This window comes from Sturnus vulgaris, chromosome 13, assembly GCF_052056855.1.
Source record: "Sturnus vulgaris isolate bStuVul1 chromosome 13, bStuVul1.hap1, whole genome shotgun sequence".
NCBI classification, from domain to species: Eukaryota; Metazoa; Chordata; class Aves; order Passeriformes; family Sturnidae; genus Sturnus; species Sturnus vulgaris.
Genome location: NC_142255.1, coordinates 14,374,194 through 14,401,241, shown reverse-complemented (window position 1 = coordinate 14,401,241; position 27,048 = coordinate 14,374,194). Strand labels below are relative to the sequence as shown.

Here is a 27,048-nt window from a genome sequence, read left to right as displayed (position 1 = left end):
CTGCAGTGATTTTCAGTTACAGCCTGGAAAACTGAGTGAAGGAGGGCAAACCATACTGGCTTAGAGCTAGATCCCAGCTTCCAGAGATTAGGGGAGGAAGAGAGTGGCCCCACCACAAACCTATGGACAGAAAATCAGCTAGGACACAAGGAGTCTGTTCCTGTTTCATAAGCTGGTCCTCCCTGCTGGCTTTTTCCACTGTCTTTGGCACAAGGAAGAAGAGCCCCCTCGTCATCCTTGCAGAGCTGGGTGTCAGCCACAGCTCAGCATGCACAGCTGAGCCTTTCTCAATCATCTCCCCACCAAAGCTTTGTCCCAAGACCCACATCTAGAGGGTCAAGAATATCTCTTCTGTAGCATGAATGGTGAGATTAGTGACAGGACTCCTTTCTTTCTAGCATCTGTGCATTAGGTAAAGAACAGAAATCTGCTATAGGCACTTGCTCCATAATGGAGTGAAAATATTCCGGTTTTGGTGCAATCTAGCCTGCCTCCCTGCTTGCATCCCGTTCTTCCCCACCCCCTCACTGTCCCTGAGCTGTGCTGTTGGCCTCCCTTCAACATTTTAATGGAGTACTGACAGTGATCCATTCGTGCTCCAAATAGATGAACCTGACTTGCATCCCCAGAATCGCATTTGCAGAGCCAGCACAAGCAGGTGGGGTTGGAGCATCTCCTCGCATGGATCAGCTGCAGTTCCAAAAGCATCCCTGTTTCTGCTTAGAGAAACAGCTTGGAAAAGTCTAGCAAGGATATTACACTTTGGAAAACTGCTGCCTTGGGTCTCTTGTCCCTCCTCCTACCTGCTGCCACACTCCTCATCTCTGCAATTATTTATAAAACTCCATGTTCCTTCCCAGTTGGGATGTTCCCTTTCGCCTTGCACGTCACTCCTGTGTCACTGCGTCTGGGCCCCTGGTGACCTCTTGGAGTGCTTGGCAAGGCTGGCAGCAGCCAAATGAGTCATCAGCAACCTGCTGGCTTTTCCCTCCCTCCAGCCATTGCCCCCCTGGCTCCCAACCTGCCTGGCTGCAGCCGGGGAGGCCTGGGGGAGTTTAAAGCTGTCTAATCCCCTGGATAATTCATGAAAAGAGGATTACCCATTCTGTGCAGAGCCCTTAACCTAAATATAATGCAGCCTTCCCCTTGCATTGCAGCTCCTGTGGCATGGAGGCGTTTTCTCTGTACTGCTTTCCTATCCCATCTTAGGGGTTAACCCTGCTCTTGCTCAAATCTGGGACAGCCTGGTTCTAACCCATGGAGCTGCAGTGCAATAAAACCAGGCCTTGCAAAGCAGAGGTGAGACTGTGTTCTGTGAACACCAACAGGATCAATGCAGACTCATCCCCAGAAGCACATTCTCTCCCTAATAAATGGCAAACTCCTTTTGTGGGGGTGTCAGGGAATATACTTTCTTACTGTATATTTGGAAACCAGTGTCATGGTGCCATCAGAGCCTGACAGCAATGCATCAGGAGGGCAGAGGGAAGTGCTACACTTGGATAATCCCATTATTACAGCAGCCTGCCCCAGGACCCGGGCTCTGCTGCCACCCTGGGTCCTGGGTCACCAGCAGCTGGGCTATCCCTGCTGCCAGAGGGTACAGCCAGAGATGGTGGAAAGGGAATAGTTAACATGCTACCTTTCCTGCTAGTATTCAGAGATGGAGGGATAAACTGGAGAGCTGCAGGAGGGATTCCTGCTGGATTCAGCAGCTTCCTAGGAGACCACAGCAAGCCTCACCTCTCTCCTCATTTTCTCTCTCCTTATTTTCCTGAGCTTGTCTCCTCACCTCTCGTTTTCTTCCTCTCCTCTTCTCCAGATAGTGGAATGAGGTCTAACACAGTCACCACAGGCTCCCCTTTCCTGCAACGTCTCTTTTTTTCTTTTTTTTGGCAGTTAAAGTCCTTATGGGACTTTAGTCACCGTAACATTAAAGCATTCATTAGCACAGGAGTAATTCCATAATCTCTTCAGAAGAGAACAATTTCAGAGGTTCAGCTCATGATCTGGAAAATCAATTTGCCAGCTTGATGATACAGGAAGAGGATTTTCAAAGCTTGGCTTCCCCAGCAGGACTGTTATCAGCCCTGAGACTCGGTGGCCAAGAAGATGCCACCCACAATAGCTCTGAGGGGAGGTGGCAGGACCCAGGGCTGTCATTTGGCTCAGGCAAGGAAAGGATTTGTGGCAGCTGCAGGATGAGCCTCAAAACCAGACCAGTCTCACCAGGTTTTGCCCAACAGTGTGCTGTACACGTGGGACAGCATCACCTGCCTTTTTCATCTCTCATACTCTAAACCAGACTCTTGCACCTCCTGTACCAAGTACCAGCCCATGTGCTCTTCCTCTCCTCATGGAATTTTTCACACTTTGACCGTGCTGCCAGAAGCTGAGGCCCACACCCTGCCTGCAGGCACACAGCCAGATTGGCAGAAATCATCTGCAGGTGCAAGGATGACTTTAGGGAAGCATCCAGCTCTATGCTTGCAGGTTAGGGGCTGCCTCCACAACCTGAGTGAGCTTCCACCTCCAGCTCAGCTCCTTCAATCAGAAGTTGTCAGGTGCTAGAGACTTTTATTTAAAGATGTTCCAGAACATAAATAGGTGCAAAAAGCTGCTTCATGGGGCAGACCTCTCAGAGTCTGGCAGGCTGAAGTGGAAGGCTGTCTCCTGTCAGTTGCTTTCTGGGTCTGGCTTTGATGCTCCTAAAGGCTTCTCCAGAATCCACATTACACAACTGCAAAGTTGTGTTAGGAAAACCTAAGATGTCCTTGCAGATCTCATCTCCAGCTGAGTTCATCTAACAGTGGTGGGCATGCTTTTCACAGCAGGGCCATGAGGAGGAGAAGCAACAGGAGTTAATTAGGACCTCTTGGTATTCTTGAGACCAGGGCTCCAGTGTAGGTGCTGCTGCCTGTGGTAGCTCTCTTACAGTGAAGGGAGATGTTCCCCTCCCCTTTCTGATGCAAAAGGGCTTCTCTATTGTGATGAAGAATCAGAAGAAGTCGTGGATGCTGCCTCTGCTCCCACTCCTTCCTCCAGGTGGTCCTGTAGGAGTCTGACCATGGACATCCCACTGCCTGAAGTGTTAGGGCCCCGTGCCATTTAGAGCAGAGGCACTAAGGTTTATTCCCAAATGAGCAGCAGACGTTGGGCTCAGTGCCTGGGATGAGCAGTGTGGCACCGTTGTATGTTCAGTATCTGGCTAAGTAAACCAGAGAATTAACCCTTTTCCTCTCCCTTCCCCCAAGTGACACCAGCAGGGACACTGAGGAGACATGAAACAGCAATTTTCATGCCATGTCAGACACATGACCGTCTTGCAGCCTACCAGAAGCTTCTACTCTGATTCCTCATGGCAAGAGTCCCCCATAAGCTCTAGTGGGTGCTTACAAGTGTCCGACCAGAACACAGTCAGGGATCCCCCTCAGCACACACGGAGCACTGCATGCTCCTCCCCTGAACATTATCACCATCAAGCTGTTACACTTTTCCTTTTTTTCTCAACATGAGGTCATCCCTGACAAGTAATATCCTTTCAGGGCCACTTTTTACCCATTGTTTTTAATGGGATCTTGGTGTCATGGATCATATTGCTGCAGCTTGATACATGTAATAAAATTTTCCCTTGAACAACACTTGTCCTCCAAAAGAAAAACAATCCCTGCAGAGATGTGTGCCCAGCACAGTATGTGGTGTGGGCATGCACACAGCAAGGGAACTTGTCACCGCAGCACCTGCACCCCACCACAGCCACCATCCAGAGAGCCAGCCCTGCCAGCTCCCACATCACTGCTTTCTTTTAACCCTTCCTAAGAAGGGAGACGAGCTGTGTTTATCTTTAGCTGCAGTGGAGCTCTCGTGGAGGGGATGGCGAGGGCAGGGCAGTGGCAGTGGGTGCCGGACAGCCCGGGTTGGTGCGCACAGGCACAGCCCTGGCTGCCAGCACCGCCACAGTCCAGCACAGCTCCCTGCGGACACGACAGCCCTGTCCCCGAGCAAACACCTTCTCCTTCTCCCTGCCAGCCCACCCCGGACGGAACACGCACCAGGAGCACTCTGCTCCGAACTGCTCCAGCCCAAGTTACAACTCCAGAGCGCAGCAGCTGCTGGGCTCCCAGCAGAGAGCGAAGGCAGCACAACGGGGCTGCTTTCGATTGCTCACAATGCCCTGACCCCTTCAATCCCACTGCACTGACCCAGCCCCTACAGCTCCCGATCCATCCCGACCGATCCATCCCAACTCACCACCGGCTCTGCGCCCTTGCGCATCCTCTTTTTTTCAGCGGCACCTTTTGTTTTAGTTTCTTTTCGGTCCCCCGCACCGAGTCCCCCGCGGGCTGGCAGCTGTCCCCCGTGTTCCGTGGGGCACAGGGAGAGCCTGGCTCTTACCTTGGCAGCCCCGGGGAGGTGCGGGAGGTGCGGGCGGTGCGGGCGGTGCGGCACAGCGCGGCTCTGCGCTCGCATCTCCGCTAGCACTGATGCAGTCCTGCCGGCAGCCGCATGCCAATGATGCAGCCCCGGGGATCCCAGCCCAGGAACCCCAGCGCTGGGAGGGAACCCAGCGTGTCCTACCTGCTTCCCTGCTGTCCCCAGCCCGGCTGCGGAGCGTGCGGAGGCAGCGAGGAGCAGCGGAGAGAGCGAGAAGCTGCACAGCAGGCAGGGAGAGAGAGGCAATGCTTGTGTAATTTCATCACGGTAATAAAAGCCAACCCAGAGTCTAAGTGTTGCAGCTCTCTAGCAGAGTTCTTCATTACATGAGGGTTTTTTTTTTCTTTTTTTTTTTTCCTTTTTTTTTTTTTTTTTTGTAATTGCTGACATACAGGAATGTTTCTAGCTGGAAGCAGAGGGGAATCCCAGCATGACTGGGCATCCTTCATCTCTCCACTTCATATATTAGACGATTGCTACATTTGAGACCCCTCTCCTTTCGATGGCTCAGGAAGGGGCATGTTTCAGACAAAATCCTGGGAAAAGCCTGTTTTGTTTAAAATTCCCTGATGTTTATAATTTGTGAGTTCACTGCCAGAAGAGTAGCAGGAAATATCCTACTGTCCATGCAATTTGGTGCTGGAAAAAGACCATGTGGACACAGCAGCATGGAACACAGTCTGCCCTGGAAATCCATCCCCATCATTCTATGTTATTAAAAGAGATAAGCAGTAACATGAGGAGGTGTCTTACTGAGGAATAAAACATGCAGCTCCTAAGAAAGCCTTCCCAGTGCACATGGGGGGGTATGTCCACACCTGGCAACTTCTCTCCATGTAGATGTGCCCAAATTAGTCCAGATAATGAGAGCAATATTTTCACTGACAGATTTTCATTGTTGCTTCTGCTAACCTAAAACTAAAGAGCAGCATGGATCCACAGCCTTTTCAGAAATGAAACAGGGGCAGATTTACAGGGCAGCATGAATTCCTTGTACTTGAGCAAAGAAGTGGAAGTGAAACCCCAGCCACTCACCCTGCCTCTGTCAGCAGGTGACAGCTGGAAAGCCACTTTCCTACTCTGTGCCTCAGTTTCCCCAGCTGTGAGCCAGCACTGGCACGACTGGCCCCTCCAGGCTGTATAAGCACTAGAGATTGTCACTCCTTTGGCTGTTTCCAGGGTTCCCCCAGATACATACTACACCTTTCCTGGCCTGTTTGTTACTGCACCCCCTCAGCTCACCTGATCTGAATCTCCAGCTCAGGTGTGCTTGTACTAATTGACAGCATTCCAAATTGGGCCTGTAAATTCTCTGTTTATCTGATAGCTTGCTGGTACAGTTCCTGTGACTGCACTGGTGGCATCACTGCCATACGGAAAACACAGTAGGTGATTAATTTGGATTTTTTTTTTAACACCCACTCATAAAAATTGGAACTCGAATCTGAGGTTCAGCTTTATTCTCTCTTGCACAATACATTAGCTTAATTGCATTTTGTGTTTGGTACAGTGCACCAATCACTTTGATGTGGGAGCACTTCAGAAGTCAAATTATTACCAGAACTCCTGCATGTTACAGGCCAAGTATCAAGGCCTTGGCAAAGCTAAAAAGAGCCAGACTGTCACCATGCCACTGAGCACTGCTTGCTTGCCTGTCACCGCTTCTCTCAGTCCTCCAGCTCATGAATAGTTCAGATTCCTCTAATCACAGGAGCTCTGTTTGCAGGTGTCAGATCCATGTGTGGGTCATGCTCAGGAAGCACAGCATCCTTCATGCTGTGTTCTCCTGGAAAGGGCTTGGGGCAGTCCCAGCTCCATCCCAGCAGCTGTTGGGAGGCTGCTCTGCCTCATGTCACCTTCCACCTGCAGGAGGGATTGGAAGAGAGCAGAGACATGGCATGCTGGCCAAATGAGCACCCCAGTGTCCCTCCCTGCTGTGCTTGTCTCCATTCCCAGAAAAGTCCCTTCACCTTCTTACTGTTTCCCATGCAGCAGAGATCTAATTCAGGTAAACTTGCATTAAAACCTCACTGCAGAATGAACAGAGAGGGAGGCAATAAATCTGGGAGGTGTTCTTTGCCAATGCACTGTGATTATCAGAGTTTCTAATTACCTCTGCACCCTCCTGTGCTCTCTCTGTTAATCACTGCTGCCCGTATCCAGGTACCTCAGCCAGACAGAGCCATTTTCCGTGGTGCCATATGGTGCCAGCAGGGAATCTCATGGGCTGCCTGACATCCAAGGCAGCAGGATGAGGAGGCCTAACATCTTTCTGTTCAAAAGAGCACATTAATGAAATCTGCAGCAATCCGACTGTCTCAGAGCTGCAAGGAGCAAATGGAAAACAAAGCAGAGCTGCAATGAAAAAGTATGTGACATGGAGATGGATAAAATTATATAAGCTCTTATATCCCAGGGAAATATGAGACTGTAAAGGCTGATCGTGAAGGTGTTATTTACCAACTGGACTACACAGGCAAAAAGAGCTTGATCTAGCCCCATAATCTTGATCTAACCCCATAAACTCACTGAGCACAGTGGAAAGCTCACAGATTTACTGTGAAGCAGGGTGGGATAGGAGATATGGCCAATCCATGTGAATGGAGCAGAGCCCCACAGTCAAAATCAAGCCATCTTCCTCTTTTATCCCACCTTAGCAGTTTATCTTTTGCCTCCTTGCATGAACCAGACACTAGAGACCCTTGCAGTGAGGTGCAGAGCTGGGTAAAGCAGGGCACCCTCCTTCAGCAGGGCTCAGATGCTGTGGGGAAGGTGTACAAAGCAAAACAAGAAGTCAGGTGGTGAAGGAGCAGCCTCTGGGATGGCTCACAGGCTTTGGAGTGAAAGGAGGGTAATTAGAGGGAAAGCATGACTCTAAAAATACACAAACAATGCATATTTCATGGCTCTGCCAGAGCCATGGCTTACATGCTTGGGCACTTGCTGTGAGAGGCACTAGGTACCATGGGGTGCTGTGTGACCAGGAGAGGGCCAGCTCAGGGATTTTAGGGTGGTATTCAGGGCTCTCTCCACACAGAGACACTAACACACGTCTGGGGGTGCACACACACCACTCACTCACACACTCAAGTGTCCCTCTGTCCTGCCCTGAGCCCTCCTGCACAGTCTGCATGAGGAGCTCCAGCTGACCTGTCCTTGCAGGTGTCCCTGTCCTAACAGGAGCCAGCAAAAACCAGCTTTAGGGTGTATCAGGGGTTAAACGAGTCAGAGGAGTCAGCATTTGAGGCTGGGGGCTGCAGGACAGTGGCTGGCAGCAGGAGCTGGGCAGTGCCAGCTCTCCAAGGTGTGCAGTGACAGCAGGCTGGTGGCTGCTGCTCCCCACTGGTGACAGCTGTCCAGACAGAAACAGCCCTCACCTCCTCCCCTCTGCCACTTCTGCTAATGAAATTTGCTTACAAAAGCCAGAATCTGGCCTTAATAGAAGGGAAAGTCACAGGCAATATTTGATTGCACCTTCAATTATGCCTGATAAGCAGGATTAGTAATGCAAATAACAAATACAGTGTAAAGAGCTATACAGGCATTGAGTAATTATTAGTATTGCTGCCTGATCACTGGCAAATATAGATAAAATGCATATGGAATCAATCTCGATATCAATAAAATAGCTATCAGTCCTCTGTGCTGTGGGTTTGCTGTGAAGGGATTGTGTTGCCAAGACCCAAAAACAAATTAGGAAGAGAGAGCTCATGGCAAAGGGCCAGAGCCATGCCGTGCCACATTGCCTCCTGCCAGAAAGGGACATGGCTGCTGCCTGGTCTAGGGAAAAGGGTGAAAAAAGGGTTTTACACTGAATACACTGCAATGTGAAATCCTGCAGAAGTCAGGGCTTGGGTCTGTGGAAGGTTTCCACGCCCACAGTTCAGATGGGGTGTGTGGATATTCACACACAGACCCACTGGATGGGCCCTGCTGCTCAGTGCTGCTCAGGAGCAGCAGCCCCTTGCTGGGTAATTCCTGCAGCACCAGCCTTGCCACCCACATTACCAATGTGCTGCATAAAAGGAGAGATGAATTACTGAACGTAGGAGAAATGGGGGAAAACACCTCAGTGCATTTCATATTTGCCTCAAAAATTCTGAGCTTTTCTGATTAAGGCTCTGTTTCCACAAAGCATAATCATATTTTTTCCTTAAATTAGCCTGTTACTTTCTGCTTGACAGGAGCTCCTGATTACATGGCAACCCAAAGGGCTGCACAGCTCCTGGAAGACCAGGAAATCCCAGCATCAACTGTGCTTCTGAATGCTGGCCCCATTGCCTTCTCAGAGAGGTGGCTCATGAGGCTGCAAAACACCACCTACATTTGTGTCCTTCAAGCCAAAGGGGCTCCTGAGCTATCTAAAACCCACTGACATCACTGATGCTGAGATTTCAGGGCAAAAGTGCAGCCACCGTGGCAATATCAACTTACCTGAGCTGGAAAGCTGAGCTGGAGAGGCTGTACCACACTAGAAAAAATTGGAAATTAACATCATGGTAAACAATTTGCTGGAAACTATTTGTGGCATAAAAGCTTCAGTTTTCTAAAGAGCCACTGCTCTTAAAAGGTGCCACTGCGGCGTGCTGTGACAAACCAGGGGATGTGATGTCAGCTGGCATCCATCAGCAGCATCATGGCCTGGAAGTGGTTCCATGTAGACACGAGGGTGCTTCAGTGTCTCTAATCCAGCAGAAACCATTCTGAGACAGTCCTGAGTTTAAAAACGTGGGGACTTTGGCAGGTGTTGGTGTGAGAGCCAAGCTAATGAGCACAGCAGGACCTGTGCTGACAGCACTGGGCTAAATAATTACCTAAGAGCCATGTCCTTCAGGTTCACCTTACATATTACTTTTTTTTCTTTTTCCCCCTTTCCTCCCTCTTTCTATAATAGTTCTGTTCTAGGTTGAAAATCCCAAGTACAAGCACAGTGAACCATTAAAGAGCAGCTCACACATCTCTTTTCTTCCTCTATTTTCATCCTTCGAAATGAAGGAATATATTGTCAGGTTAACTCTGACTTTGCAGAGCTCTAATGAGTTAGTCAGAGTTTATTTATGTGGAAAGGATGAATGGTTCTCTACATGTTAATAGCACAATCAGCAGCAAACCCCTCAGCATTAATATTTAATGTCCTTTGTTATGTACATGCCTGGCTGTTATTCAGAGAGGGCTGAGTCAGGAGAGCAGAAGCTGCTGGGAATTGAATAAGCATTATTTGTGGGATTTCTCTGAGCGGAAAATGGAAAGTAGAAAAGACATTGTTTTTATGTGTGGCAGCCCAGTTGTCAAGAAACTGCATTTCTGGATAGTGTATAATACATGCAAGGAACTGCTGCAATGGAACTCTGTGGCTTTTTTTACATCACCTGATTTCTTTCATGTCTAGGTATTAATTGTTAGGTTTATTAACCTTGCACATCCATAGAACAGTCCCATCTTTTATCTAGATTTCCTATGAGTTAGACAACTAAGTAAAATAAGGATGTGAATCCTACATCATTAGCACTTCTTCTCTTTTATATACACAGACAAATATATTGTCTATATATAATAGTAAACAAATATTAATCTTAAATCTGCTCTTCTTCTGTACCTGCTGTCATACAGCTACCAGTTACAGATGGTTCCATCCTGCTCCCCTGTACAGAGAGCAGATATCAGCAGTGTTTTTCCAGATAGCAGAGCTATGCCTGTTTTTCAATTTAAATTGGCCATAAATGCTCCACTAGCAAAACCTTTCCATATTTCCATGATTATTCTGTAACTATAGCAAATGGCCTAAGCCTGGTGTACAATACTCATTTCATCTGAGTGATTTTTAGGAACACTCTGATAGATGTGGGCATCTAAGGGATAAGAAAATGTGCTATATTGCATTACAGAGAAATTAGATGCGAAGCTGTAATTTCAGAAGCAAAGGCTCAGGTTTCAGCTTTTTTCTTACTTGTCTGGAAGAGCCTTTATTCTTGAAGCTGTGCTTTCTGGGGAATTTCCTTGAGGGAAGCAGAGGGGCCTCTCCCTCCTTTAATAAAAGGCAGAGAAAAAAAGAAGCTTTGGTATTTTCAAACAAAGTCACCTTAGCTGTTCACTCATGTCTTTGCTTATCCTGTGCACAAGGCTGCTGGAAGCTGGATCAGAAGGGACTTTATTGAGTTTGATGTGCACAGGACAGAAGGCACCACAGCCAGGCTGCTTTCCAGCAATGCATCCGGAGGGGGGAAGGGGTGGGGAGATGTTTTCATACAATGCAATTGGAAATCGTGTGGGAAAAGAAAGAATTGCTGATGATCCTAGAAACATTTCAGATATTTGCACCACCGGGTTGTAACTTTGTGGTATCATCTACCACCACTGAGGCTCGATGTGAGCTGGTCATCGGACCAGGTGTAAAAATGGAGAGGAAGGGGGACATTTCCCTGAGCAGAAGTGAAGGGAAGGCGGAGGAGAGCAGAGAGAAGCATCGCTCTGAAAGCGCAGGGAGAGAGAGAGAGAGAAAGAAAGAGAGAGGGAGAGAGAGGAGCGAGCGCCTGCGAGCGGCCGCGCTGCAGTGCGGAGCCGCCTGCGGCAGGGGGCGGCAGGGAGCTGGACGGACGGACAGACGGACGGACAGACGGACGGACAGACGGATGGACAAACGGATGGATAGACAAACGGACGGACTGACAAACGGACGGATGGATGGACAGATGGACGGACGGACAGACGAACGGACGAACGTATGGACGGACAGGCGGACAGACGGACAGATGAACAGACGAACAGACGGATAGACGGACGGATAGATAGATGAATGGACAGACGGACAGGCGGACAGGCGGACAGATGAACAGACAGACAGACGAACGGACAGACGGACAGATGGATGGACGGACACATGAATGGACGGACGGATGGACAGACGGACAGATGAAAGAACGGACGGACGGACGGACAGACAGCCCAGCCCCTGCCATGGCCAGGGCAGCCAGAACTCCACACAGGCCTCGGGAAATTTGTCGGCCTCCTAAGAACTGCAGCAGAACGCTAAAAAGAATGCAAAGAGCAAATAAAGTCACAAAATCCACAGAGCGCTCGGTGTAAATAGATGGGACGGCAGCTGGCTGATGTGCGGGAAGCATCCCACCACTGAGGCAGCAGATAGGCACATGTGGTTGTTCATTATTCCATAGGTATTTCAGTAGTTCTGTCCTAAGCAAGCAGGGGTCACAGTCCCCCGGGCTCACCCCTGAGGAGCGGCATTTGCCTTCACAAAGCTGCCAGTGATCATCTGCAAGTGTGGGCCAGCAGATGAACTACTTTGAATAAGAAGGAGATTTGCTTTCCTACTTTCAGCTTGATTTTGGTATAATATCCATGATCTATGATATCAATGTTACATACAAATAAACATAATGATGATACATCTGTATTCATGTCCGCAGATCCTTCAGGAAGTCACAGATGCAACTCTGCATTTGCTGATCTCCAAAGCCCCATGATTTACTGACCTTTTCCCAGTTTATGTTTTCCCTCTCCTCAGGATCCAGCTGAATGCCAGTTGCACATGCATGTGTGCCTCCTAACAGGAATTTTCCTAGAAGGGATTAGATAATGGCCCCCTGTCATACAGCCCCCAGGGCAAGACAACAAGGAAACCCTCAAGCTTTTGTCTTTGCAAAGTGTGTGATGGCTCCTTATTTGAGTACATGGAGAAAACACACGGTTTGGGAGCTGCATGACTCGTGTTTCTGTCCTCTGCAGCTACATGTAAATCACAGTGTCAGAGGGTCTCATCAGGCTGTGTGCAGGTCAGCATGTGACCACAAACACCATTGGTGAGGCACACAGGGTTTGGTATTCTCAGTAGGGACAGGCACACAGGCTTGATTGATGCTAATAAAGATGCTTTTGTCTTGTCCAGCTGGAAGCAGGAATGACTGGATGCCCCATGAGAAAACTGGCTCTCATGTGATTTCCAGACTGTGTTTTTCATATCCCATAATCTGAAATAACATTAGAGACAGTCCTGCCCTGAGCTTCTGGGGCATCCAATGGCTCACTGCTCCTGGCCCAAGCTCACATGGATGGCTTCTCTAAACACAGCTGTGCAGCACCAGTGTAGAACAACAGCCAAGTATCCGTGTTCAGTGGAAAACACAGAGCTGGAATTGTTAAGCAACATGCAGAAACCTAAGCTGAGTATCCAAGAGATGCCTGAGTACCCCCTGAGCGTGGTGGGATTGCCAGGGCACTGCAATTTCTTCTTTTGAGCCTCAAGCAATTCAGTGCATGAATGATCAGAGAGGTGGCAATGGTGCTGCAGAGCAGAGCAGGGACACAGAGGAGATGGCTGACACTGTCCACCATGGGCAGGGCCCAATGTTCCTGTTGCTGCTCCATGGGTACAGCAAGAGACAAGACAGATGTGACTCAAATGTCAACTCCTTTTCACTTTTCACTCCCTCTGTAAGCATCTGAGCACCAGTTAACTTCCCGGGAACACTGGGTCCCTGGATCTGCTCCTCTTGCTGGAGCAGCTGCCTGCTGAGAGCTGAGACTCTTTGATACTACACAGCCCCAGCCCTCACCAGAAGGAAGCATCTCATCCTCATGTCTAGCAGGGATGAGGTGCCAGTCAGTCAGCAGCCTCATTTGTCTGCAGTCCAGCCTTGTCCCTGCTTTGTTTGCTTCTTCTCATGGCAACAGACAAGCTTCAGAGAACGTTTTTCACCCACTCATTTTACCTGATAACAGCCTTGAACCAGCATCTGTTTGCCTGCAGGCACAGCTTCTTGCTGCTAGTTGGGACCTATATCTTATGAATTGTTGCTAAATGATGTCACTTTGGAATGAGCTCCCAACAAGCTGTGTCTGTGCTACCTAAACTCCAAAACTCCTGAAACTTGCTACTGCTGGTGTCTGAAGGGTACAGGGACAAGCAGACATGTCAAACACATGGGATTCATCCCTCACTTTGCCCAAATGGCACTAGGCAAGTCTTTCTTATTTGAAAAAGCCTCTTCCTGGGGGAGTAGAAATGCAGGTGCAGGGGTCTGTTCTCTGCTCACCCAGGCATCCCTGAGTCTGCCTTTCTCCTGCCATGGCAAAGCTCCTGTTCTGCTCCCTGCTGTGGCTGGGTGTGCTCCTGCACCAGCAATGCCTCTCCTCCATGTACATGCCTGGCACTGCTGGGCTGTGAGCTGAAGGAACAGCAAAATGGGCATTATCAGGCTCATCCAGATTTGGGGTGCTCTCTCCAGCCCATTGCTGCTGCCCACTGCTCACCCTGCCTCTGCTGCTCTGCTGGTGCTGGCACTGAGAGGAGAACAGACCTAATGCACAGAGGAAAGGTGCACTCAGCTCTTTCCTCAGCTTTGAGGTCTTCAGTGGCATTTGACTACAAAATGTGGCTTCTTCAAAACCTTGCACAGAGCTGGTTCAAGCACAGGGACCCCTGTGACTTCCAGTTTGAGGCTGGTTTTTGCAGAGCCTTTTTAGATTTCAGCTTCTCTGGCTGGTGGTCATATGTTAAAAGGGACAAAAGCACAATTCAAACACAAGAGTGGCAAAAAGGGCATAGTGAATAACAGGGTTAAAGTGGGGCTGGGTCAGAGCTTTAGCTTGGTCACCACTCAGACAGGGCTGAGCTGCCTGTCCCTGTCGGGGGGGATGCTTGCCCACAGAAATGTCACATGGATGCTGCCAGGGATGGGCAAGGGGACCTCAACCTGCCTGGAGAAAGCAGGCTGTAGTAGGAGAAACGTCAAGTGTAGTTTTTTTGAGATCATGTAATTTTTTAAGATTGGCACCGAGACCAGTTAGACACCACAGACACTCTTTGAACATTGCTGAGAGTGTTCAAGGTTGGATGGAGCTTTGAGCAACCTGATCTAGTGAAAGATGTCCCTGCCCATGGTGGGGGGTTGGAATAAGATGATCTTTGGGGTCCCTTCCAACCCAAGCCATTCTACCATTCTGTGATCTGTGTTGAGTCTGGATGTAGTTCAGCACAGCTCCAAAGCACCGAGGGTCCCAGCTCTGGTCACACCTGCCTATCTCCAATTTTCAGCACCACACAGCATCATGTTTAAACTCTTGGTTGGACCAGCAGGCTGTCATTCCCTCACACTGGTGTTATTGTAAAGGAATGATCTAAACTACAATACCAATTTCAAAAGCTCCTCTGACATGTTTTGGACCTGACTTTGTTGGGTGTGGGACCAAAGACAAACACAGTCACACAGACACACACTCCTACGTGTAGACACCCTTCACAGCCTCATGTTTCTTGCTGGCTGATGAACAAGGGACCAAATGATCTGAGGGAATGTAACTTAGCACCAGGACCCAGTGCAGCACAAAATCCCACTTGGTGCCAAGGACTTGTGATTTATGCTTTTGTTTCTGCAACAACAGACAGAGGCATAATTTTTTTTTTTTTTAAAGGAGCTTTGCTGGATTTTCCATCCCCTGCCGAGACACAAAGCCGAATGGCAGCCAGTATTCCCAGCAACACCCACGGTTAAGCACCAGTGCTGTTGCCAACTCCTGCAATCTTATCACAAGCACCACAGCGTTTGCTTTCCTTTCTTAAAGCCCCAACTGCTGGAGTCATGGGATTAAGCAGGCAACTCAGCTTTTGATTTTAATAGCAGCTTTTATCCCTCACTGTTAAGAAGAAAAGCTTTTGAATGGGACAGGTTCAAACCTACAAAGACAATAAATAACAGTATCTGCTTAAAATCTGATATTTTTCAAGCCAATCTTATTTGGAGATAGAATTTTGAATATTTTGGAGAGCAGAACTTGTCAGCAGCTAAAGGAGTCCCTTAAAGAGCTAAAAAAATTAGCCTCAGCTTAGAAGGTGCTGCAAGGGGAAAGCAGACTTGGGTTTTCATTTCTTTATTCTGTCAGAAAGACCAGCAAAGGGAGAACATACTACACTAAGGTAAAGCACATTTTGTGTGAAAAAGCCAACATTCAGTTTCAAAATGTAAAGACTGAGATTCCCTAGAAAGGGAATTAAGCTCAGTAGATAAGTCTGTCTGTGTCCTAAGTGAGACTAGTGGATGGTGTTGATGTATCAGTGCTCTAGAAGGAGGAGAGGGATCTCCCATTTTGCAGCATTTGCTCCATGTGTTGGAGTCCTACAAAACTATCAGAGAGATTGACAGATGTCCCCAGATCCCCAGTGCTTGCAGCCCCCAGACCCACACGACTGATCTGCTCTGGCTCTTCTGCTTCTAGTGCAACTTGTTTGGATCTGGAGCTGCTTCAATTTTTTTGTCTTATCAAATGCCAAAAGCAACTTCAGTGTGAAGCAACTGGTTAAGAACAATAGTTATGCAGATGCCCTCAGAGTGGGGCCATCCACTGTTTTGCTGCAATTTTTAATAATTTTAACTTGAAAAAGCTTGTATGTTCCTTGAACACATCTATAGCTTTAAAGTGCAAAGTGGGATGCTTTAATAGACCATGGTGAAAATTGTTCCCATAAATGATGAGAAATGTTTAAATCAATAAAACATTTGTTTAGATGTCCATATGGAAGAAAGATACAGTCTGTTACTCTTCATATTGGATTGATCCCACTGTGTTAAATTACAGCTGGCTACAGACCTTCATCATTTACTGCACAGCTTGACAAGCATGTAAAATATTCACACTGAGCGCAAAAATTTTGAGTGTCTGATCTCTGCATTGTCCTTGTCACTTCCTCCCAGCCAGGGCCAAATTAAAGGCTGCTTAATACAGGGGGAAGCTTTGCAGCAGCTCTCCCACAAGCCTTTAGCCCCGTTCCCCAATATCCTCCAGGCTGGCCTGCGGGAGCCAGCAGCTGGGCAGCAGATGCAGGAGCCTTCCACAGTGATGGCCTGTCTGCCACAGCCCTTCTTGCATTTGGAGTTTAGCAGCAGCTCTGGGCTGTTCATCATAAACACATCAATGCAACAGAAACCTGAGTGAAAGAGCAGCTGCTGTCTGAAGGTGCCTGGTCTGTGCTTCTGAGAGGGTGACAGCAGTGGCTGTGGATGGTGGCAGCAGCAGCCAAGGCACTAAAGGGGAACTGGGAGCTCTGGGTGCTGTTTCCACCCAACCTGGGTGATGCAGCTGGCATTTGCCTGCCAGTACCTCTCCTCAAAACATTGCACAGTGTGTGTTCCACTGTTTCCTCCCTGTGAGGACCATGGAAAGAGCCCAGGAAGGTCAGTGACAGCAGCCTTTAAAGCCATCTGAAATTCAGTATCCAACGAACCTGTGAATCAGAGTAATAATTCTGGGCACAAATGGATCTTGAAACAGAAGATGTGTGTGTGAAAGCACCTGCCTGCACATCCCATTGCCCTGTGAAAGGAGGCAGGCCTGTCACTCTGCCCACAGGCAGAGACAAAGCGTGACCAGCCAGGGGAAGGCAGCTCCTGAAAGTCGCATCCATCAGTGGTGGAAGGAGGACAGCCCTTGTCCTCCACTCCACTTGAGCCTCTCTCCTCTCAATGATGGGCTGGGGGAGCACTAAGGAAGAAGCAGGGCTGGCACCCTAAGCCCTGCCTTGGGCACAGTGCTGATCCTGGCCTGGCTGGTGAGGCTCAGTGGAGAGCTCAGGCTGGGCTCAGACACAGAAAAATTGTACAGCCACAGTTCTGGCTGTGCAGCCCCAAAAGACAGCACATCACAGGTCCTACTCAGAAACTTGGACCAAACTTTGCAAGAACCCTTCTCAGTCCAATTTTGGGATCCCAATGAATGCTACTGCAAACTCACTCTTCTCAGGGTCTTGCTTTTCCCTTGGGAAATGGGGATCTGTGCCCTGCAAAGCCTGGTCACTGCTGAGGCATCCCTATTAGAGCAGGGAGAGAAGCAGGAAAAGGAAGCACAGCTGATGTCCTGACTGGAGCCGGCAGAGGCCACTGCTGTATGCTTAAAAATAACTCCAGGCTGAGGTCTCTGATGTGGGCTTCACTCCCAGACATGCTCCTCACTGCAGAGTGTGTTTTTCTCTCTTCTCTGTGGTGTCATGTCTTGGCTCCAGAATCTCCAGGCGTGTTGCAAAGCTCTGGGTCAAAGCCACGCTTTCTGCTCTCTGCAAAGGGGTGATGTCAGTGTCTGCATCCGTCCCTTCCTCGCCCCCAAACTCACCATCATCACCAGACAGACCGTCAGAAACCACTGCTAGGAAATGCAGGTCCCCAAGGAGCTAGTGCACTCCAAACCAGATATCTTTAAGGCAGCATGATATAAAGATTTTCTTTTTTTTTTTTTTTTTTTAATGAGAAAGAAAACAAAATGAAATCTGGAGCCTCTCAGACGTGGTAACCTCAAAAATGTGGCCACCTTCCACATGAGCATGGTCTGCTCTCCTGCCTGAGTGCCCATTGCAGTACCTGGCACCTGTCCTTCCAGCTGGGATGATGTTGCTTTGGGCTTGTCAAAGCTTTTAACCCTCTGCGTGTTTACTAAGGTGATATAAAAATGATACAAATTGGGCTGAACAATGAAATCCATAAAAGTATTGCTGCAGTAAACTTTCTACAGTTCCACAGCTCAGGCCTGTTTGTACACACCAAGTGATGATGGAGCAGTATGTGAGGTGCCTTTGATGCTTGAAATGGCTGGGATCTGTGAAAAGAAAGCTGAGCCGTGCCTTTACTGTAGTGACATGAACAGAGAGGTGACTATAAATGCCAGCAACTACTCTTAAAAAAGGCCGCAGTGTAGAAAAATAAGTAGGGCACTATCAGGAAAGCCAGCAGTTCTTTCTAAAATAGCTTAATTTCTTTAAATAACTTTCAATAAATTTTAGAAGAGTTTAAAAAGATTTTTTTTTTAATGAGACAGAGGGCCTTTTTCATTAGAGGATGAAAGAGGGTGTTAATTTTCCAGAAATCTGGCATTTTTTCAATGTGTGCCTTTCAGATTTATGAAGACAAACTTGCTCCTTGTGCCTGTGTTTTATCATCTTGTTACTCCCAGTACCAGGGGGAACAGTGTGCTCTCTCACAGTGTACTCGGGTGGAAATGTTGTGCCCCAGACTGTGTCATAATGAAATGTGGCTGAGCACACTCGGCTTGTTCCAGCTGATGTTACACCTCTTTTTGCTCTCCAAGTGGAAATGCAGTCATCACAGGGTGTGTATGTGTGGGGGAGATGCCTTCCCAACGGGCCCTTTGGGATCCAGACACAGAATTAGCAGTGTTGCCTAACGAAGGAGCTGTGAGACGTAGGTGTAGGTTCAGCCCAGCCTGGAGTACTCTCAGTTTTGTGACCAAACTTGTAAGACACTCAGAGCCACAACATAAATGAGGATAAGGTTTATGACTTTCTGTCAGTTTACCAATCTGTCCAGTAATTCTGGCCTCCTTGATTAGCTATTCCAACATTTCTAAATGCAAGTATTAATTAACTGTTATTTATACAGATGGGTCATCATTCATTTCCCATCTATGACTCTGCATAGTCTCGTTCCCAATTCAACAACTGAAAGTGTGACTTCACAACCTGCTGCCAAGGTGCTGCCAAGCACAGAAGCTAACCATCCTCAATTATCACTTTCCCTTCCATCCCTAAATAGAAAGGACATGTGCAGCAGCACAAGCATTATCTGCTCAACTGTTTTGTGTAAGCAGCTCATTTCTGGAAAAGATCTCTAGCTTGCTTATCCCCAGCATGCTGTGCTGCAAATAAGTCCAAACTTTCAGTCCCCTGCCACAGGAAATTGGGTGCAGAGACAACTATCAACACTTTTCTCCTTGTGAATATTTGTATATTTGCAGTCACTGCTTTCCAGTTTGAATCAGGGAGTGGTGTGGGTGCATTGGGTGAAGAATTAACTTTAATCACAAATGCTACACCATCAGTGCTGTGCCTGAATTGCTCAGACAATTTTGAAATGCTACTTCTAACCCACAAAAATGAACTGACTGTTGCTTCTGTTGCATCAAACCACCAGAGGTGATAATCCTTTTGACTCTGCACACTCAACCAGATTAGTCCAACTGTTTATTGTGAGGACACCTCTGCCCTGCCCTGCTAAAAGCATGGCACAAATGTGGGGTGTAAGCTTGGTTTAGAGAATCTTTAGAGCAAGTGGCAAGGAGAGACAATGACTTGTTGGACAGGAGTCCAGGGGTCAAGAAGTAATTGATGGGAGAAGTGCAGAAGATATTGGGATCCTTATGAGAGCAGGAGGAGAAAAAAGAAACAGCAGCAAAACCTGCTCTAAAAGCTTTAGGAATTAGGGCTTCAGGAGGTAGCAAACCCCCTGGGGGCTAATAACACTTCGTGATTCCCTACTTTTTTAATTCCTTGTACTTGTTTCAACCATTGAGTTAAGCAGCTGATGCTGAGTTAGAGAGGAAATTGCCCAGGGAAGGCATGTGGTGTGCATGTGCATGGAGGTAATGGCTTTATCGTGACTGGCCCTGGGGGGCTGAGAGCCAAACAAGAGCCCAGCAATGGCTGCAAAGAAAATAAAGTGCTGCTCTCCACCTAGTGAGTGTGGGTCACACACAAATAGCTTGGCAAAGAAAAGGGTTTCAGGCAGGAGAGTCAGACACAGCTCTGCAAGGTAATAGATGGCAGAAATCTCCAAGGGGAAAAGAGGATGGAATCTTCATTGCTTGAGATACTTCAAGTTCAACTGATAAAACACTAAAAATAGATGCTGGGGAACTAACTGAAGCAGCAGAAGTAGTGTGAGGGTGTGGGGAAGCCTGATATGTGATCTAATGGATGTTAACTTCTGTGATCCTACAAAGCCCTAGTAATGAGACACATCATGTGCCTCTCCCTGTCAAACACAACCAGCTCTCTTCCTCACTCAGCCTTTCAGCACACTCTCCATCTGCCACATTGCACAAACCACACATACAATAAACCACTGAAAACAACCAACACCCTTTAGAGATAAGGGAAGGTGATTGTCTACATCTTCATTTTCACTTTTATAATAACCACCCTGGTGCTCTGTTCCAATGCATAGCAAAGCATTATGCACAAAGAACAAAACCCTCCATAGCCAATTAATTTTCTGCCTCTCATTCTCCCTTCTAGACTCCTGATAAATTATATCAGGGTGAGTAGTTAGATATTTGTTGCTGGTAGGAAAACCCCTCAAGGGCCTGCAGGGCATTGAGTTTCCAGGTTCTTGCTGCCAGTGCTAGAAGAGATTGGTGTTGAGAGCAGCATGCTCAGGTCTCAGGAGCAGGGAACACCACAGGTTATTCTCCAGGCTGTGCTGACTGATGTCAGTAGCTGAGAGGATTCAATGGCTATAGATGAGGAGAGGGGATCACATTGATACATCTGAAAGCAAGGAGGGATGGGGAAAATTGGCACCCTGCAAAGATGTACATATCAGCTAAGGCCCTGGTATTTTGAAGCCATTGCTCTTCCATCATTAGCTGTCACATCTTGCACAATTTAATTGTGTGTGAGAATAAACTTATTTAAACAAACATTTGCAGAAGTAATTATCAGATGGCGTGTACAGTCACAGTTAATGAGCACGCAAATTCTGTCCACGAGTTCTTAGCTTTAAAATTGTTTTAAAACTACAGATTTTTTCCAAATAGCCTCATATATGCACAGCAAGATGTCTTCATACACAGCTGTAAACTTCTGACCCCAGGCTGTTTTCTTTGCCCAGTGATTTCAGCACAAGCTGCAAGATTTGCTTTATTCTTCTGCCCACTACAACAGCTGAAAGAGTAAGTCAGTTCCTTTTTTTTATTTTAGAGATGCTCAGAAAAGGAACCGAATGTGATTACAGGAGTAACCTGATGGGGCCTTACATTGGCACAGAGGGATGAGCCTCCTGTTTCATTTTTAGACTGAGACATTTTGTGGGGCAAGAGTGTCTGTGGTTTTAATAATTACACACTCATAAAGGAATTGATAATAGTTTTATTGATATTTGGATTAGTGGGTAAATCGATTAATGATAGAGGGAGAAATCTGTCTATGTTCATACAGGCTTTCAACAATTCTTCATGAGCCAACCAAATAAACTGTTCCCAACTTTTAAAAAGTGTTATTTCACTATCTTCAATGAGAAACAGTCATGTTAACACCATTCCAAGACAATTAATGCTTTGCAGGACAAAGTTTGCCATGGGCACCTTTGTTCCCAACTTGGTGCAATAAATAGGGGCTATTCTCAGGGATGTTAACTTGATTCTCTGCCATATAAAATTAATCCCTCAGATGTGGTTTGGAATTGAATATATACATGCACCAATGCTTTGGCTTGTGACAAACATGAGAAAATGGATGCCAACATCTAAAACTTAGTGCAAAAGAGAGAGTCAAAATCAAAGCAAAGGATTTTGAAGGACATAGTTAGGGACGAGAACCAAATCTCATGTCTATCTGTGTAGCATCAAAGGGTTTTTTTCCTATTTGAGATGTTAATTATGTGAGGCATTTAATCTCCTGTTTTGTTAAGTGATCTTGCTTGATGAGGTGCCTCTCAACTTTCTGATATGTTACTGTAAGCACACAAGTGACTTTCTGCTAACCCAGGCAGGCAGTGGGAGGAGGGAGAAGTTAATAAAAAGGGAAACACAGCTTTTGCTGAAGTACTCAGATGTCACAGCCATTTAATCGGTCACAAATGAATTCTCTGGGCTGGCAGGTTACCCAAGACAGCCACAGCCCCTGCCCACTCTGCTACCCAGGGCAGGTATGCCATAGTACACTGCATCAACTTCCCTAAGAGCAAACTCAGATATGTCTGAGGATGGGTTAACTGCTCTGTGTTGACAAAAAATTATAAAATAGTTGTGAAGACAAAGACCTCATTAGCTGAAGTTGTCTGGTGACTGTAATGACATCCTGGACACCTGTCAATGAAGAGCTGCAGGGACGGAGGAGGCTGTTTGATCCTAATCTCTTTCTTGCCAGTCTGGATCAGTTCTGTCTCTGTTTGATCTATCAGAGGTTTAAATGACCAGTGCAGTGGCCTGTTCTGCAGCCTGCAAGGCTAGAGATAAGTCTGCAGAAATACCCAGCTGACCTTGGAATGAGCTTTGCTTGGATTTGCTTACAGGTGGTGATCAAAAATACCGTATGACGGCTGCTTGGTGTGAAAGAGATCCCTTCCACACAAAAGTGTGTCAGTGCTGCAAAACACAACTTGTTCAGCCTGGGATGCCAGAGATGCCATACCCCATTCTTGACATGGGCTTCTCACAGCCCAAGCTCCTAAGAAATAATTGAGAGGCAGTGTAGCATTACAGAGTGAGGGGAGACCCTGACAGGCCAGAATGCCAACCCTGCAGTGTGTCCATCTCACAGCATGTCCCACAGGCTTGCTGCTGCAAATAGCCAGCCAAGCCCATGCTGTCTCAGCAGCCAGGGCCATTGCAACTGGAGGCAGAGAGGGGAATGGAGAAATGATGCTTTTATGGTGGCTCTCCTGGTCAGGGGAATGTGGAGAGATGAGCGTCTGTGAGCCTGGTTTCTCCTTGAGAACCTCCTTTGGCACTAAGGACAACCACCCTACCAAAACCATTTGCATATTCACAATTTACCCTTCAGAGCTTGCCATGCTGAACCACATTCCATCACTACATGCATGCACAGCCTCCAGTGAATGGCCAGATCTCTGTTGTCCTTCCTGGCATTAGGATTTGTGTCAGCATACCTTTGATTTCCTAGGATCCACACAGCATTTTTTATACAGCACATGATAAAGCAGCTTCCTTTTCCCCTCTTGAGAACTGAGGTTATTTCAACCTACTGCTACAAGAGATCTGCACTTGTTAACAGGCCAACTGTTTGTGCTGCTGAACAGAGATGCTCAATGGCCTTTTGTGCTTTCCTGTGACTTGGAAGTGTGTTAAGCTTTCCTTAAGAGGAAAACCACGGTGCACTTTTGCTGACCCTTGTGCACATCAGCAGTTCTGGTGCAGAAGTACAAGGACCATCTGGTGGGTGCGTGTCAGCTTGCAGAGCTGAGCTGACTGGCAATGGGTACAGAACTTGTGTGTGAGAAAATGAGGCTTCACGAGACAAGCTGAGGAACTTTCTGGCTTTCTAGCACTGGAAAGCTCTATAAAAGGAGTCTATTTTGTTCTCAAGATATGAAGCCAACCACAACAGTCTGCTACAGGTATATGTTGTAACACACAGGTGTTGGCAAAACAGTCGGTGGCTGGCTGATGATGGAAATTCAGAGCAGTTTTTAAAGCAGTTCACATTCAACCCAATGGTTTTGTTCATGTGCCTGAAGTGGATGGTCCGTGATGGGAGCTTCAATCCTGCACTTGGATCTCTGTGAAACACACACAATCCCTCTTTGCCTTCCTGAGGAAGGCATCTCTCTTGGTACTTATTTTTCATTTGGCAGGTTTGTGAAGATCCATAGGAAAAGTTTGGGCAAGGATTTCATGCAAGGATATGAATGGGATAAAGTGCTTACATGTTTGGATAAGCTGGAAATGTTTGCCATCACCCACAGTTCCCAGCACCTGGAGGACTCTCCTCTCTCCTATTCTGTAGTTCGAGAAGTCTCATCCAGTCCATATACACCTGCAGAGAAAATCTGAATAGTACAGGTCAAGGATTGAGCACTCAGGTCCTAGACAGAGAAAAAGATACTCTTGGACATCCACACTATACATTCAATTTCAGCCAGTTTCACCCTTCATAATATTTACAAGACTCAAGCAAATATTGTCAAGTGACCTAGATGTTGACAGTTTCTCTTACAGCCTCACACAAAAGCAAATAAACCCATCAGCTCTGGAATGGATGCAAGAGAAGCCAGAGGTGCCATATGTGTTCACATCTTGGCCACACATGGTGATGGCAACAAATAATTGGTTGCAAATGCACGTGTTACTTTCTTGATTAGTTGCTTTACTGTAGGACCTTTTGTATTGATTAATTTTAATCTACTTTGTATGCTATTTGGATCTGAATTTGAGTAGAGTGCAGGGGATGAGGAAACTATTCTAATTTTTTTGGGAGTATACTGCATTTGATTAATTTTATAGCCTGTGTTGATAAAAGCTTTTATCCTAGTCTGCTATCAACTTAACTCTCTGTGTTTGTAATTTTTTACTCCTGGGGTTCCACATAATTCAGTTTCATAAATTGATTTTATGGACGTTTTCTGATACTTCAATAAAACCTTTTGGCACAGATTTGCCTATCCCTTACTCTGCATGTACCTGGGTAATGCTTGCTGAAGACAGAAATAGAATTGTATTAAATTAAAAGGTGTGTTGAAAACAACAGGATGGCCAGAGCAGCTGGTTGCAAACAGTGTGCTTTGACAAAGCATGAAGTATAAAGCCCAAGTGAAAGAGAAAACTGTCCCAGGATGATTAAAGACAGTTTTTGCAGCCTGCAAGTCCTCTTTAATCCCTCCTTCTGCACTATCTACCATCTATCCCATGGGGCTGAATGGAGGGCAAGCCTGCAGTTATATCTTGAGCCTCTTCTGGGACAAGGAAACACTGTCTGATCTTCAAAGGTCTGGCACAGGCAGTAGGAGCTGTGTGAGTTACTTCTGTAGTTGCTATTAGCATAGGATCACAGAATGGTTTGGGTTGGAAGGGACCTTAAAGATCATGTAGCTCCAACCCCCCTGCTATGGGCAGGGACATGTTCCACTAGACCAGATTGCTCAAAGACCCCATTCAATCTGGATATTATTTATTAGACCAGGCAGGGGGGGATGAAATGTCACTTTTTTTTGTAACACACCTGCACAGACCTTATCCCTGTGGGATGGCAAAGGTGATTGTTCTTCTCGTTCTTTGCTTGCTTTTATTTCTTGTTTCTGTGTTACAGTTCCAAGCCTGCCAGAGTTCAAGGAGTGTTTGGACAACATTCTCAGGCCCACGGTGGGATTCTTGGGGTGTCCTGCACAGGGCCAGGAGTTGGACTCAATGATTCTGGTAGGTGCATTCTATGATTCAGTGAAGTTACAGATACAGATGTAGCAAGGCAGCAGGTGCAGGTATCACATGGACTTCACCAGAAGATTTCTTTGGTCTGGAGGATACGTAAAGATGACATGAAATAAGATTTCTACCTGTCATAAATTCATGTGGGCGTGGTTCTGCTGGGGCTGTCAGCAGAGATGTTCCCTGACCTGTTTGCATGTCCTTTAAACAACAGTAACTGGAAAAAAAGAAAAAACAACATTTATATCAGAACTTCCAGTGATATATGTAAAGGGGAGTTTGGGGAGCTTGGTGTTAGCACAGCTTATCAGCACATGGAGAGAGGCCCTGTGAGCTGTAGAGGTGGACCTGCTAGATGTGCCCCACCAATTGAGCAACTAAAATTACATCTGCATGATCAGCTGACAAGCACTGTCTCCCAGAACTGAGAAATCATCACAAAGAGCCACGATAAGCAGCTGGGGTACATGGTGGGTGACATCTACCTGCAAGCCTGCACCCTTCTCCTCCCAGCATAGCCTCACAAACTTTGTGCAGAGGAGCAGAAGATCCCAGGGAACTTGGTTTTAATATATTAACTTAATTTTGCAGGTCATTAAGTGTTTGTGCTTTGGGTGGGTTTTATTGCAGTTCAACCATTCCATACCATCTCCTGTGCCAAGGACAAACTCCATTTTCTGAAGATTGTGAGAGACTAAGAATTTTTACATTTTAACTGATATATACATATATATATATATATATATATATATATATATGTATATACATAGGAATGGGTTAACTTCGCCTGAAGGCTGCTTTCAGCCACAGCCCATAATTTTGCAGCAAAGATTGTACCTCTTAAAGGACTTTAGAGATGACAATGGTAGAGTCTGAAGAAGGAAAATTATATTAAAATCTCCTCAGGTGTAGCTGCTGTTATTCTCAGCTACCAAGCACTGGCTTCAAACAAGCAGGGACACAAAGAAAACACCACACACTGTTGTCAGCCACACTAATGCTCAGTGTCTCAGTTTTGTAGCTGCTTGGATATGATGAAAACAAATCTTTAATGCTGCTGCTTCCATCATTGCACTGCACTCTGTTTTCTATTCAGTTGCAAGGACAGCTCATTTCCAGCAAACGGGAACAATGTGCTCATATTGCTAATTCATGCCACCACACACAAATGTTCAGATTATGTTGTGCAGAACCAAATTCCAGCCTCATTCACGAGTGCAACTCACACTTCAATCCAGTTCCCTAGCAAGAAGTGGGGAGCCCTGCAGCAAAGCTTGTGACAAATTAAAACCTGAGAGGCAATGAAAGAACATCTGATATATTTTACTATTTTTGTATGAGGTTTGAAAAGCAGACCTGGACGTATAGCAGAGGATGGAACCCAGGGGAACTAGTGTGAGAGACGATTTGAAGGCAAATGATTTGTCAGGAGATTGACATCCACAGAGTGCTTCACAAGTTTCCCTTTATCTACTGCCTCTCTGTTTTGGTTTGTGGTGATATGTGGGTACAGATAGAATATTTTGATATAAAGAATTTGACAGTGCATAATTTAAAGACTAAAGTAGACTGTAGACCAATCTTGGGGAAATGCAAGGTAAAAAGATGTGTTAACTGCTGCTGAGAGCAGGGGCTGGGCATCTGAAGTGGCTGACACGGCCTTTTTGTGGCACATGCTCGGTGGTCTCTGGTCCTGGGGCATCAGGAGCCCAGGGAGAC

At 46.8% G+C, this 27,048-nt stretch overlaps 1 protein-coding gene across 3 annotated transcripts in view; it reads right to left on the bottom strand.

The window, feature by feature from the left end:
* Positions 1 to 4,711, bottom strand: part of SV2B (synaptic vesicle glycoprotein 2B) — a 64,113-nt gene extending 59,402 nt beyond the window's left edge. The window contains exon 1 of one of the 3 annotated variants that reach the window (XM_014888809.2): positions 4,579 to 4,711. The gene's annotated coding sequence lies outside the window, so the exon portion shown is untranslated. The other 2 variants (XM_088172634.1, XM_088172633.1) reach the window with 2 other exon arrangements.
* Between the last annotated feature and the right edge of the window lie 22,337 nt (positions 4,712 to 27,048).